Raw genomic sequence first — 12,810 nt, 5'->3', positions numbered from 1 at the left:
CAATCAGAAATTTATCACGGTCCCAAGAATTCAGCTACACGATGACTCGAATTTAAATTTAGATTAATCAAATGGTCTCCTGCTCTCTGATTTCTGGTGGCTTTTAGACATTACTTTTTTAGAACCACTTTTTTTTTTACCGAACTTTAGGGACACTCTGCTAGTTTTGAATAAGTAACCATCAAAGTTACTAAAACATGGCTAGGTGCAGTGGCTCATGCCTGGGCAACAGAGCGAGACCCTGTCTCAAAAAAACAAAAACAAAGTTACTAAAATGTCACCTTCACAGAACAGGACAGGGTACCTTTGGGTTGCACGGGCCTGGCTGGCATGTAAATGGTCAGTTGCGCTGCCTAGTGGTGTGGTAGATCTGACTTGTAGCAATTCATAGAAGCTGCTCTATACTCAAGAATCTTGCAAGACAGTTATTAAACATTCATAGCTTGAAATTTACCATGGTGGGAGAATTTACATCACAACCACTACAAATCAGTGCTTGCTTTCTTTTTCTTAAAGAGAGCTGCTTACCATACATAGCACCCAGAGTGTCTCCCTTCTCTTCTACCCCACCCCCTGAAACACACTGACCCCTATTCTCCAGATGATAGCACAGCTGTTTGGGACTGATAGGGTCACAGGTGCCAGGTTGGGAATGCCAGAGGTAGTCTTCACCCATCACCTTCTGTTGTCCTCCCGGGGGTGTCATATACAGAGGCAAACACTTACAGCTTGGATGATTTCTCATCAAGCAACTCTACTCACCTCTTTATCCCCTCCCACTGTGCATTTCTTCTTCTTGTCCTCGTTTTCCTTGAGAAAACCCTCTCTATAAAAAATTTCCATAGAGTACATGGCTGATAAACGACAAAAATTCGTTTCTCACAGTTCTGGAGGCTGGAAGTCCAAGGTCGGGGTGCCCGCATGGTCAGGTGCTGGTGAGGACCCTGATCTGGGTTGCAGACTGCTGACTTCTCATTGTGTCCTCATGTGGTAGAAAGAGGGTTAGAGCCTCTGGCATGCCTTTTATAAGGGCACTAATCCCATCATGAGGCCCCATCCTTATGACCTCATCACCTCCCAAAGGACCCTCTCCTAATACCATCACATTGGGGGTTAGGGTTTCAACATATGAATTGTGGGGGACACAAACATTCCGTCCATGGCACCTACTTTATAGGGTTTGGCATGCTGCTCGGTACATGGTTAACATTCATAAATGGTGGAGGCCCTTACTGTGGTAGACACCATTGTCATTGCAAGGCAGCCCTGCTTGGGATTCAGGTGAGCAAATGTAACATGGGTGGGTGAGGGGACTCCCTCCTCTTCAGAGAAGCCCTCTTGTGGCTCAGGGGCAGCTGCAGGGCCAGATGGAGTTGGCCTGCAGGAAGTCAGCCTTACCTCATCAGAGACCAACTTGAAAGATTTTTTTCTCTGTGTAGTTGATGTTATCAATCTGATATGCAGCCAGGTTATTTACTTCTGAAGCATTGGAGTTATTGATTGCCATTGCCCCGTGGTTCTCACTCTTTGCAGGCACTCTTTAAATTTTTATTTTAAAAATTATAATGCAAACATCTGGCCATCACCTTAACCAAGTGACAAAGTCCTAGCACACCATTAATGGTAGGATAACTGACATTAAGTGTTGCCGTTGGGATGCATTATGAAGTATTCCTTCCAAAGACGTCAATGGAAACTAATCAGTCTTAAACCTAACTTTCAGTTTACAGTAAATACAGAGGATAAAGAAGTTAATGGCATGGTGGAATAACCAAAATGTGTATCATTCTACAAAAAATAGGCCTGGACTATTTAAGGAGCGAGTGTCACTGTGGGAAGAATAAGAGGGGGACTGTCCTGTCCTTGCTACTCAAAGAGTGGTCCTGGGCCTGTATCATCATTGGGACCACCTGGGCGCTTGTTAGACTCAAAGACTCTCACGCCTCACTTAGACATCCAGAATCAAAATCTGCATTTTAACAAGATCCCCAGGTGATCTGCATGCCTGTTGAAGTCTGAGCTCTGTTCCAGATAACCAGAGACCCAACAATCAAAGGCAAAGCGTAAGCCTTGATTGGATTTTGGTTTAGGAAAAATCTCATAGATATAAAAGACAACTGGGAATGTTGAATGTGGATCTGATGGTAGGTGATACTGTTAGTGATGTGAGTGATGCATGCTGAAGTACTGAGAGATGAAGCATCATATTGACAACTTACTCCAGGAAAAAAGAAGGTGTGTGCATATGTTTGTGTTCTGAGAGTGTGAGCGAGAACTAACATGGTAAAATGTTAGGTGGAGCATGTACAGTTCTCATTTTACTCTTATTTTAAATTTATGTTTGAACACAGTCAAATCTGAATGGAAATACATGAAAATAAGCATTTCTTTCAGTCATATGAATTATTTGCCTAAAAATGCCCTCTAAGTCCCTCATTAGGTTAAGCGATTTACTGAAGGTGCAGATATCATGCTTATTTCATTGGGTTGTTTTGGAATGTCCCCCAGTTGGATAGTTTGAGGAATGGAAATGAGAATAGGAGGAGAAATAAGGCCAGAGGCTCACATTGCTTGCAGGGAACCGACTGAGTAATCAAGAAGAGGAAGGAAGCCCTTGGAAGGAACATAAAATCCATTTCAGCCTGCCTGCCTCTTGGAATGGAGGGTCTTCTAGGGACCAGAAACACCAGAACTTCTTCTGCCCCAAGCACACCCCACACTAATTTCTGCTGTAGCATCACGATCAGGGCAAATCACGACAGCCCCCCAGCCATCAGAGATGTCTAGAAAAGTAAAGATAATTTTCTTCCTTCTCTCTGCAGCCCCAAGCTCTTATTAACCTTCTTTTATGTGTTCATTAAATGCAGTCATGTGACAACTGTGTTCAAAGTTAGAAATAGTGGTTTTGGAGACTTATAGATCCTCTTGCTGTTTTGAGGCCTTAAAACCAAAAAAAAATGGAATAATTGCATCACTGCGAGGAAGTATACTTGATTAAGAAAGTTGAAAATGGTTTGTGTCTAATAGGACTCACCTGAAGCCTCCACTTTGCTAAGAAGGAATTTTTAACTGAAAGCTGTGTTAGCCAGCACAGGGTAGAGCCATGGTCCTCATACTTGCTGGCATCACACATCTGGTGGTCTGTTAAAGCACAGATTGCTGGGCCGCACCCTCAGTGTGTGTGATTCAGTAGGGCTGGGTGGTGCCCAAATGCTCCAGTTCTAATATATTCCCAGGTGTTGCTGATGCTGGTGATTGGGTACTACATTTTGAGAACCACAGGACATTGGCAATCAACAAATGCAATGCTTGTGATTTGACATGATAAAAGTTCATTTATTGGGCAGGCAAAGTCCTCTGCAGGCCTCGAAACCCTCCGAGACAATTACTTGCATGGGGTAACCCAGTAATCCTATGGGATGCACCTTCCAGGGCATGGCTGCCTCTTTCCTAGAGGCAGCAGGGGGAGAAAACACTGGAAGAGCTCACCCCAACAATTCCATCCTACCTTGGCCCAGGAGTGACCCCCTCAGTCTCACAGCCCTTTGGCTAGAACTAGTCATGTGACCTCACAGGAGGTGGAGCAGTGTCATCAATGTTATCATCCCTCTGCACCTGCAAAGAAGGAGGCCCAGATGTGTGTAGGTGCTGGATGTCTCTTCCCCAAAACACATAACTCTGAATTTGGAAAATAAAACTGGATATAACAAAAAAGAAAAGGAGGGGAGAAGGAAAGTTGAAGAAATTGGTGAAATCAGAATAGGACAGTGAAAGGCATAAAGATTTTCTTCTGAAACACGAAGATCGGTTGATATTTGTCTAATACAGCTTTAAATAGAGTATCACTTTGGGCCAAAGAAAATTGACACAAACATACATAAAGTGGAACTAAGATTGACTTCTTCCTAGACATTCCTGCCTCTGTCCACAAAATGGAAACTTCCATCAAGAAGTACTGGAGGACAATTCAGTATTTCTTCTTATTTGCTCCTCCCTATGAAAGGAAGAGTGACTTCTCTGATGCATGAAATTGGGGGTAAATAGTTCTTGCACATGCTCAAAGTGCACCCCATTTTAAGCCAAATTTACAAACTGGGGGTGATTCACCTTACAAAGATGATCCACCAATTGGTTTCTCTATTTACTTTATTCTTACTCTGTCACCCAGGCTAAAATGCAGTGGTGTGATTATAGCTCACTGCAGCCTCCAACTTCTGGACTCAAGTGATCCTCCCACCTTAGCCTCCCAGGTAGCTGGGATACAGGAGCACACCACCACACCCAGGCTAGTTTTTCTAAATATTGGAATTCCCAAAGAGTATTCAAACTGATGTGATATTTTAAAAGACATTTTGTAAGCATCTTTTAGGAATATCAGTAAGTGGAAGAAAAACACATAGTTATCAGTGGATATTATGCCAGAGAGGCATGAGAAATATAATTTTATTTTGCTAGGTATCAGCAGAGTGCCCTCTTATAATTTGTGTGAAATGGAAACAGAGGTAACATCGTGTTTTCAATTCACACATATATACAAGTATTTAGAGGTCCAGAAGAAATGTTGCTCCAGCTCTGCTGCTACTGTGCCTCCCTTCGCCTGCCCCATTCAGCCCACAAAAAAGGCTGGACACTCAAAAAACGCTGCGTTTATCTACCTTTTAGAGAGGGTGAATAGCAGAGAACTGGAGGTGGGAATGGTAAGGAACTCCCAGCGGGGTAGTGGAGGGAATGGGCTGACGCATCTAAGGCTGATGCCAGGTCCGCTCCCTATCTGGGTGGCCTCAGCGAATGACGTCCAGGACATCCAGGGCCAGGCTCGAGGGAGAACAGCCCCCAAAGCTGAGATCCTGCCAAGCTAAATACAGTAGTTCTAATGAAATGTGAGAGGCTATAATCCCATTTGGGAAATTCCTAAAAAGTCATGAGGCAGGGGAATGGTTTATATTATTATCATGACCTGAGAGTCATGGCTCAGAGCCAAATGTTCAGGATTAAATTCAACAGCATTTAAATGTCTTTAGAGCGGGATGGAAATATGTTAGCAATGCCTGCAGAGTGCCAAGTAAACGCAAAAGCCAATGAGATCATAAAGGAAGTTGTTAGCTAACCTAGATGGAGTCGCCAACTTCCTTCTACTCTAATAATTAAAAATAAAACTAATACTTAGGAGGTAATTGGAATAAAGGTTCTAAAATCAAACCCCCCTGAAGGGTGAAAACTGGGAGCCTCCTGTTCCCACAGTAACCACAGCACTCAGGGCACTGTCTCCCAGCGCTGGAGTACTGTCTTATGACCCGAGAGCCTAAGCAACCTCTGCTCATCTGAGTTGTCCACCATTTGGCGGGCATGAGTCCTTGACAATAGTAAATAGTACACCTGTTCCCTTGTTGGGTAAATGATTTTCCAAGTCTGGGAATGTGTAGAATTCATTATGGAAATAATGCAATAATTCAAATCCATAATACTAATACTTTCATGTTAAGTTTAGGAATAATCTTGTGTATGCTCCTTAAGTGATTTGAATCTTTAAAAAGCTTATGATTCCAATTTGAAATGTGAAATTGATTTTAAGTTTGTGACTTGAAGTTGAAAGGTATAAGAATATTTAACTTGGCTCATTAACAGTATTAGACTAGATTTACTATAAGTTTAATGTATTAGATTTACAAGAGATGCTTAAATATATGAGAATGTTTTGTCTTAATTGGTTATAATCTTGTCATATCAATGATTTGAAGTGCTAAAATAGAAAATTAAATATGATAAATTACACAAGAAGTTTAGAATGTTTAGAAGATTTTAATAAACAAAGCCTGTAACTGAGACTGATGGTTTAAGGGAGTTTGGCTTATTCAGCTTGAGTTAATCAAACATTAATTAAAGCCCCCCTTCCCCAAAGAGATTTGTTTTATTTATTTGCTTACTAGTTTTATAAATAGAATAATAAAATGTGTGTATGAGGTCAGAATGCTTTTGACAGAAGTAATACAAACAAAAACACCTCCCTATAACCCAAACAAATAAGGGATTATTTTTCCCTCCTAGTGAGAAGTCTGGAGGTAGATATTAGATGCTGGTCTATTGGTTCAATGAAGTTAGTGCCAAAGTCTCAGTGGTTCTCTTGGTCTTTGTTCGTAACCACAGGATGCTGTTATAGCTTCACCAATCACAACAAGCACAGTGCTTGAAACATAATAGGTGCTCAATAAATATTCAGTACATATTGAATGTGTGCAGAAATATATCTCAATCTAGTCATAAAATTTTAGAATGCAAGATCTGAAAGGGACATGGGAATCTGTGTTTTTAACGTGTTCCAGGTGATTCTGCTGACCAGGTGAGTATAGTAAATGTGGCAAGTGCTCTCAAGTGAGCTCATCAGTCCTAGGGCTGTTAGCACCTTCCATCTGCCAGGGCCTCCCTGGTCTAGACCTCCAGCCTTGACCTTGCCCTGAAACTCCAAACTCTTACTCCCAGCTGCTTTCTCTGTCCCTCCACTTAGATGTCAGTAGGCACCACAACCTTTTAATGCTCAAAATACTACTTTTGAGTCATTTCCACCCCTTACTTGGCCCCTCAATTCATACTTTTTGGGATGGAGCCTCAAATCTAGAAATCTTCTGTATTAGTCCATTCTCACACTGCTAATAAAGAATACCTGAGACTGAGTAATTTATAAAGGAAAGAGGTTTAATTGATTTACAGTTCAGCATGGCTGGGGAGGCCTCAGGAAACTTACAATCATGGCAGAAAGAAAAGCAAACATGCCCTTCTTCACATGGTGACAGGAAGCAGAAGAATGACAGCTGAGTGAATGGGGAAACCCCTTATAAAGCCATCAGATCTCATGAGAACTCACTCACTCTCGTGAGAATAACATGGGGGAAACTGCCCCAATTATTCAATTATCCCCCATCAGTTCTCTCCCATGACATGTGGGGATTATGGGAACTACAATTCAAGATGAGATTTGGGTGAGGTCATAGCCAAACCATATCATCATCTTAAATTTCTGTGATTCTCTTATTCTGCACATCCAAATCCATGAGCAGGTTATACTGACTTTATCTCTGAACATTGACCATGGGAGGGGAACAAGAAGAAGCAGTGTGAACAGGAAGAGCATGCTGCCTGCTACTGTGAGTAATAAAATATCTTGCTCTGACCCAGTAGTCTCGTGTCTTCTGTCAGCATCCACACTACTAAGTCAGGCTACGTTGCTATCTTGCGAGGAGGGTAAATTCTTAGGTCCTTTACAATTCACGACCCTTGGCATTAGATGTTCTATCCACCTGCAATGCTCCTCCCCTAGATACTGTTATGGCTGCTCCCTTCATGTCAGTCATGATTCAGCTCAATCCACTACCTCTGCTGAGAAACTTTCCTTGACCACCCAATCTCCAGTACCCCCAACCAAACCCCAGTCACTCTCAATCACTTCAGATGTTTATTTTCTTCAGAGCACTTATCATTATTTAATAAATTTTAAAATTTTTATAGGGCAACGTTTAAAATATAGACACAAAATCCTAAGAATATTATAACAAAAACTATGTAACCACAACATAGGTTAAGATACAAAACATTATCAATACAGTTAATACCACCTATGTATTACTCCCAATTCCATCCTCTTTCCTCCCTCCACAGAAGAAAGCACTAATCTAATGTGGTCTTGTTAATGCCCATGCATGTAAAAAATACTCTTGCCGCTAAATAATATCTAATATTTGTCCATTTTAACTCTACATAGATGGCATTATACTTTACATATTTTTCTGCAACATTCTTCAGTTATGCTTGTCAGATAGTCCATGTTGATATGTGCAGCTCTAGGTCATTCATTTTCACTGCTCTATGCCATTGTATGAACATAGTGCACATTTTTCATTTTCTTAAGAGTTGTCATTTAAATTCTTTTACATTCATTCTTTGTCCTGTGGGAATGTTTAAGAATTTCTCTAGGGCATATACCTAAGAGTAGACTTACTGGGTCAAAGAGAAGTCAAATTTCAGCTTTTCTAGATCTTGCCAAATTGTTCTTCAAAGGTTTCCCCCCACTCCCTGATTTTTAAAAACTCATTTACTGAGTAACTCCCATAATGCAATCGTAAATTCTAAGATGACTTATCAACATGCTCCCCTCTCTATTCCTGGTGCCAGTAGCTGCTATGTGAAAATTTGTTGAATGGATGAAGAAATGTAGGCTGAGAGGGGTGCTGTGACTTGTCTAGAGTCACAAAACTATCTTAGTGACCAAGCAGGATTTGAGCCCAGGCTGCTGACTCCCTAAGAGGAAGTGGCTATTGTAAAGACAATTCCTCAAGCTGTAATTGCAAAGGTCCTGTCTCCAGGAGAAAGTCTTACACAATTTCACACTGAATAACTGGGGCCCTTCACGCAGTGCCTGAGCCGGTGTGGGCCAGATATGCTCCCGGTGCAAATGGGAGTTGCAGTTCTGGAAGATTCTTTAGCAGATGCAGATCTGAACCTCAGAGTGCAGGAATTGAGCCTCTGTAGTGATGGAGTTGAAGTAGCAGGAGGACTCCAGCAGGGTGGGGAATAGCAGGGCAAGTGGGTCACTCAATTGACCCTCAGAGGTTTTCTGTACAAAGCCCTGAGGTCACGTCCACCTTAAATTTAAAAAGGAAAGAAGGAAGCACAAAGAGATCTTTTCTCCAACTCACCCATTATCCTTGGAGGACAGCCCTGGAGATTGCTTTGAGCAGAGTTGGAGGGCCCCATGGGGACAGCGCAGATGCATGCACAAGCTTGGACACTGTTGGTTTAGGGTCTTCAGTTTGTGTTTATTCTGGCCCTTCCTTCTAGCCAATTTGCATTTGGTTTTCATTCCACACTGTCTTGGATCCAGCCTAGAATGTATAAATCACTTAACTAGCAAGCAAACAGCAGGGCCACTAGAGGATGGAAAAGAAAATCCCTAAAGTGGGTTTGAGGAAGGGCAACTGGATAAAGGCGAAGAGGGAGAGAATGGGTGGGCAGGAGGCAGAGAGAAGCTGAGGACGTGAGCTGTGATTGTGCCTCCTCGTCTCCTGAGGATCAGCTCAGCCAACTGGGGTACCTGGAGAGAGAGAGAGAGAGAGAGAGAGAGGAGAAGCTATACGGAGCATGAGTGCAGACGGAGTATAAAATAGAACAAGCCCATGAATCTAGCTTCAGGGAGCCTGACCATCACTCAGAGTGTCTGCTTCCCACCAGGGGGTTCCACTGAATCAACTTGAACCTTCTGTATGCCCTTTGGGCCCCTGACTTGCCCTTCTTGCTCAGATCAAGAATCCCCTTCCATGTCCTTCTCCCAGATTTACGTCCCCATCCTTGAAGGCCAAGCCTTATATGTCACTTTGTCAAAGCCTCCCTGGATTCTCCCATCAGACTTCAGTAGGGAAAGAGGAAGGCTGGGCTCATCTCTTTCCTCTGAGCATCTTGGGCTCCCTTCCTATGACGCTGGCCACCCTCCTCCTGGGGCCAAGCCTTCTGCTAGACTCTCAGCTTTCAGGGAGCAGAGACCAGTCTACCTCAACTCTGTGTCCTGGGACTCCTGGGGGCCATGGCAGGTATCGGCTGGTAAGGTTGTCATTGCAAAGAATCCATGCAATGTGAATGACACCACTGGATGGTTACAAGACTTCAAAAGCTTTTCTGCATTTTTGCTGGAGAACTCCTGGGAAAAAAGAGTGCCTGAGTCTCTCTGATTTAGTAGCTAGATGAACCAGTTACAACACATAATTACAGGGAGTGTTGGGGGCGGGGGTGTGAGGAGCATGGGGCAGCAGGAGGGGGTTATGCTTAGTGTGACCTCTTTACTCTTTGGCGCCCTGCATTCGTAATATAGTTTTGGTCACAGACTGGTAGCATTGAGCTGACTAAACATTATGCTTTTGTGAAATTCTGCACTGGAAAAGGAATTGAAAGGCTATTTCTTTTTTTTTTTTTTTTTTTTTTTTTTTTTTGAGACAGAGTCTCGCTCTGTCGCCCAGGCTGGAGTGCAGTGGCGCGATCTCGGCTCACTGCAAGCTCCGCCTCCCGGGTTCACGCCATTCTCCTGCCTCAGCCTCTCCAAGTAGCTGGGACTACAGGCGCCCGCCACCACGCCCGGCTAATTTTTTGTATTTTTAGTAGAGACGGGGTTTCACCGTGGTCTCGATCTCCTGACCTCGTGATCCGCCCGCCTCGGCCTCCCAAAGTGCTGGGATTACAAGCGTGAGCCACCGCGCCCGGCCGAAAGGCTATTTCTAAGCCCATCTTCTGCTCTTGGGAGGAATAAATGCACCCCACGCTGCTGCACTCTAAGAGATTACAGGGCCGCTCAGACAAGATCTGGCCAGGTAGAGAGATACCATGCTAATTATTTCCAGAAGGGGAATTTAAAACAAGGAATTGATTGCACTGTGGGGAGAGCGAGGCAAGAGTGATTAGCCGTGACCTCTCCTACCCAGTGCTAGAGGGATGGGGGTGGGGGGGTCTCACTAGAGCCCAAGGTCTGGGGGCACTGGGAGGAAGCTGGAACCATAGCGAGCTTGCCAGGTAGAGCTGGTGCCAGGGCAATGCAGCCACAGCCAACGATGCCACCCGAGGATGAGAGGTGGAGGAGGCATACCTTGAGTTTTCTCTTCCTCCCGCCAATGCTTCCCATTGACTGAATTAACCCCACTCCCTCCTTTCCTTTTTTCCCTTCTTTCTGCCTTCCTCCTTCTTTCTTTCTGTATCTTTGTTTTAAGAAAAACTTTTTTTTTAAGAAAAGGGAACATTTTTCTAGAGCTCACCAGTATCTCTAGAAAAGAGAGTAGCACATTTACATTAAAGAAGTAAAAAAGATCGTGCCCTTGTAGCCCTGACAGCAACGAGGAATGATGCCTTTTCCTCTCAGATTTCAAAGCACCCATGTGAACTGCAGACGAATGAACCCATCTCACTGGAGGTGCAGTGGGACACTGGGACACAGTGACTAGTGGGTAGGAGCATGGGCCCTGGAGCCAGACAACTTGGCCCTACTCCTAACTGGTGATCCTGGGCAAGTGTTTCAACACCTCCATTGAAGATCTACATCTACAAGTAGAAAGGGGGAAGAGATCACAGTAGTCCCTACTTCATGGAATCAGTGTAAGGATTATGAAGTTAATACATTTAGGGATCTTAGAACAGCACCTGGCAAACAATATGAGGACTGTGACTTTGAAAAGATTCCTAAATGGTCCTGTGTACTCAGCTGTCTTCCAGCAAGGCTCCTCGGAATAGAAAACCTGCTTTGGCATGCCTCCATGGGGCAATATTTGGACTTAGGGATCAAATATCATCAATTTTTAGCTTTTAATCACACACACACTATTTCAGCAGTAAGAGTCAAGTGCTGGCTTAGCATCCTGCCAAGTGTCATCTGGCAAGGACTTAATTATACTAGAAGCAGGAAGTAGGAAAGACAAAATAAGCCCCCCACTTTTGTCTCAAAATGTCATTTCAAAGACTGCCAGGCTTAGCTGCTGCCCCAGCACAAATTAGGGTTAATGTGCTGCACCTGCAGAATCAGGGCCCGGCCACCAGCTTGTGATGTGGCCACCCAGCAACAGGCCAGGGGAGCTTGAAGGGGTTTGAGTGCATTGGCCCAATCATTTGGTTGGCAGGTTGGGCCAGCTCCTCCAAAGCCCACGACACTACAACTTGGTTTCTCAAGTAGCTTTTTCCCTGGTTCCTGTGTGGTCTCTTCTTTACCTTTCAAAGTCATAGTATTAATTTCTGAAAGAATGAAAATTGGGCTAGTGATCCCATAACAACATATATTAACCATCAAAACAAAAAATGACTCTATGAAATATATGAGACCCCCAAAGTATCAAGCAAGGATTCAGTTCATAAAATTGAAATGGGGCCTTGTGAAACTTTTATCACAGACTCTTTGTGAACTTAGAAGTTAGGGGACTTCTGATTTTCAGTTAGGTGTTTAAATGTAATTAAATGAACACTTCTGCAATTCCCTTAATTAAGGACTAAGGGAATTCAGTGATTTAACTTATGCCAGTTTTCATCCATGCGTGATTTTTTTTCCATGTTGAAAGCAAATTCAGAGTTTCCTAGCTTAGAGGCAGAAACTCAACCAGAGCCAGCGTGAACACTGGCAGTGACCTTAGAAGCGGGAAATTGTCGGGGAGGAGCTGGAGAGAAAATATAGCTTAAAAGAGACAGGATGTCCACTAGTTAAAACTAATACGGGACATTAAAATCAAAGCTAATGGTGGTAGCTTTAATTCTTTAAGACTTCATTCGTATCTAAACATGCGTTTTAATGGCTAAATCCATACTTGAGGTACTATGAGTATTTGTTAATTGCATGCATATTTCTTATTTTTAAAAATATGTCTACTTTCAATAAAGACTTAAGGCAGGTGACCCTATTAAAACTTGTTTAAAAAAACAAAAAACAGGAGAGTTTAAAGACAATAAGGAAGGCAAGTTCTAATAAGCTATTTCCCTTTTTCCGGCACTCTTGTGTGTAAATATATAAACCTTAATTCAGAGGATCACATTTCATTAAGTTGTCTAAACATAAGCTCACTTGAAAATAGCCTGAGTGTGGAAAGGCTTTTCTAAAGAATATTCCAGTGTTTTTTCTTCATCACTTAAAGCTGCAGTCTTAATTTTAACATGACATGTGGCATTCCAGACATAGAAGAAGCCATAGATCATAGCCATGGAGATAAATGACTCACTTCAAAATGATAAATTATATTGAGGTATTAAAACTTCTCCAAGTCTTACATACAAATAGATATGATTTAAAAATGCCATTTTCCTTTT

Source organism: Hylobates moloch, unplaced genomic scaffold (genome assembly GCF_009828535.3).
Source record: "Hylobates moloch isolate HMO894 unplaced genomic scaffold, HMol_V3 SCAFFOLD_29, whole genome shotgun sequence".
NCBI lineage: Eukaryota > Metazoa > Chordata > Mammalia > Primates > Hylobatidae > Hylobates > Hylobates moloch.
Note: the sequence above shows the minus strand (reverse complement) of the source record.